A 2,357-nucleotide genomic window follows, 5' to 3' on the forward strand; every position below is an offset into this window, starting at 1 on the left:
TAAGAAATGTAAAAGGGAAGAGTTAGGGAAACTTGTACTGAGTGAATTGTTTGGTGTCAGATTGTGGCAGTGGATACACAAATTTAAACATGAAAAAATTACATAGGACCAAGTACTTTCAGGCACACATACAAGCATATACACAGCAGCGAGTATGGGTGCAACTGGGGAAGTGTGAGTGAGATCAGTGGGTTGTTTTGTAGCTGACAGTGGTGGCACAAGTCTGCAATCCCAGCACTCTGGGAGGCTGAGGCAGGGGTATTGAAAGTTTAAGCTCAACATGGGCAATTTAGCAAGACCAGAATAAAAAGGGGGGTGGTGTTGGCTCAATGTGAAGGCCTTGGGTTTAATTCCTGGTATTTCCTCTACTTCCCATATCCCAACTGTAATATTCACTACCAGGAGAATTACATGAAGGATGTGCTCGCTTCGGCAGCACATATACTAAAATTGGAACGATACAGAGAAGATTAGCATGGCCCCTGCGCAAGGATGACATGCAAATTCGTGAAGAGAATTACATGAAGGATACAAAGAATAGCTATATTGCTTCTTACAACTATCTGTGATTCCACAATGGCCTTCAAGTTTCAAGGGCAAAAAAATTTCCCTCAACAAAAATTGAGAGCTGGATGTGGTGGCACATGCCTGTCATCCCAACACTCAGGAGGTTGAGGCAGGAAGATTGTCACAAGTTCAAGGCCAGTCTGAACTACATAGTGAGACTGTTGTCTCAACCGCCCCAGAAAAGGGAAGAAAGAAAAAACCAAAACGAAAACACAACAAAAACCTGAGAAAAGCAAAAGTTTCATTTAGATCAAACCTTAGCCCTACAGCTCAAAGTAGAGATGATAACAGGTAAAAATTTGGATCCACAGAAAAGAGTAAAGAACATATGTAGTAAAATGTGGGTAAATATAAGTATGTACAAAAGGATAATATTTTTGAAGTAGTAACTACAATGTAGAAGTGTTAGGTTTATAATATATAAATGAATGTGAGAATAAGAGCCCAAAGGAGAGGGCAGGGTTGCATTTATGAAAAATTACTCTACTTTCTAGGAGTGAACTCAATGGATATCCACCCAGTTCTATCTCTAGCAAGAGCCTTGGAGCTCTCTGCCCCACTAGATCCTGTTCTTTTCATTTCTTTATCCCATCACACTGTATTTTAGAAGAACAAAAGCCAGAAGTAAACAGACTGAATTCATGCAGAACCCATAGTCTGTCTGGGAAATAAAATGTGCTGAGGGTAGTGGTCCCTCTGAGGGACAGAGATTCTTACAAGGGGTGGGGCTGGAATGATGGGACATAATGGTTTAACAAATGTTTGAATCAGGTGACTGCAGCTAAATCTCTGTCCAGCCACTGGCAAACAAAATGAAGTTCAGCGTGTTTCATAACTTCCCTGGGTCTTGGTTTGCTCATCTGAAAACTATGCAAAGCAATAAAACTTGTGCTATAAATTTTTGTCAAGATCACACAAGATGATTTCTATAACATGAATAACATACTTCTCAGCATGTAGGAACTGTTTAATGAACAATAAGGATTAGTATTATTATTAGAACAAATAGTATACAATGGAAATGCCACTTTATGCTTTCAATCACTGAGATGCAAACCCTACAGGGTCACCTCTACCAGGAAAAGAGTCAATCTGGGCCTCCCACAGTAGGAATTTGCCATATTTTACAAAGGTTTTCAGGTTCCTGGGATTTATAGCCATTTTCTCCCCTAAAGTCCCTTTTTGTATTCAAATCATTTGTCATAAAAAATTATCCTTTAGTAAAAATTCCTTTTGGGTTCCTGCAAACATGAACTGACTCTACTTTTCAGTAGTAAACTGTATTTTTCTTCTCTGGACTTGTTTTGAACATAAGTAAGGTAAAAATAAAAAGATAAACATTCTCAACATGTAGAAGTTTATGATAAATGTGTTTGTTCTACATACAAAACATGTCTCCTTTCTAAGTTCTTGTTCTCCTGTTCAATAAAATGAGCACGATGACATCTGAACTTTGCGTGAGAAATTAAAGAAGCAAGGAAGAAAACTCTAATATATACTAAGTACTCATATGGTGTTTAACTCCTTCCTCTTCTGGGAAAGATAAAGGTCATATGGATGCTAGAACCTGAATGGTGGAACCATTATGTAAAACCCCACCATTATGTACTTCCTTTAACCAGATGAACAGGTCTTCACTGAAATTAATTTAGTCATTCTTTACACTCATGAACACATGCCCATAGATAAGCATGCATGTAAGTAAGCCTCCTTTGATGAGGATAAGAACTAGATAACCAACAAAAGCTGCCTGTGAGCTTTGTGTGTGCTTTTAGTAAATGTTACACTTG

At 38.3% G+C, this 2,357-nt stretch overlaps 1 non-coding gene across 1 annotated transcript; it reads left to right on the forward strand.

Moving 5' to 3' along the window:
- The first annotated feature begins 420 nt into the window (after positions 1 to 420).
- On the forward strand, positions 421 to 527 carry LOC111818037. The gene has a single exon (XR_002822111.1). It is a non-coding gene; the product is annotated as a U6 spliceosomal RNA (small nuclear RNA).
- The last annotated feature ends 1,830 nt before the right edge of the window (positions 528 to 2,357 follow it).

Source organism: Octodon degus, unplaced genomic scaffold (genome assembly GCF_000260255.1).
Source record: "Octodon degus isolate 3935 unplaced genomic scaffold, OctDeg1.0 scaffold00077, whole genome shotgun sequence".
Taxonomy (NCBI): Eukaryota; Metazoa; Chordata; class Mammalia; order Rodentia; family Octodontidae; genus Octodon; species Octodon degus.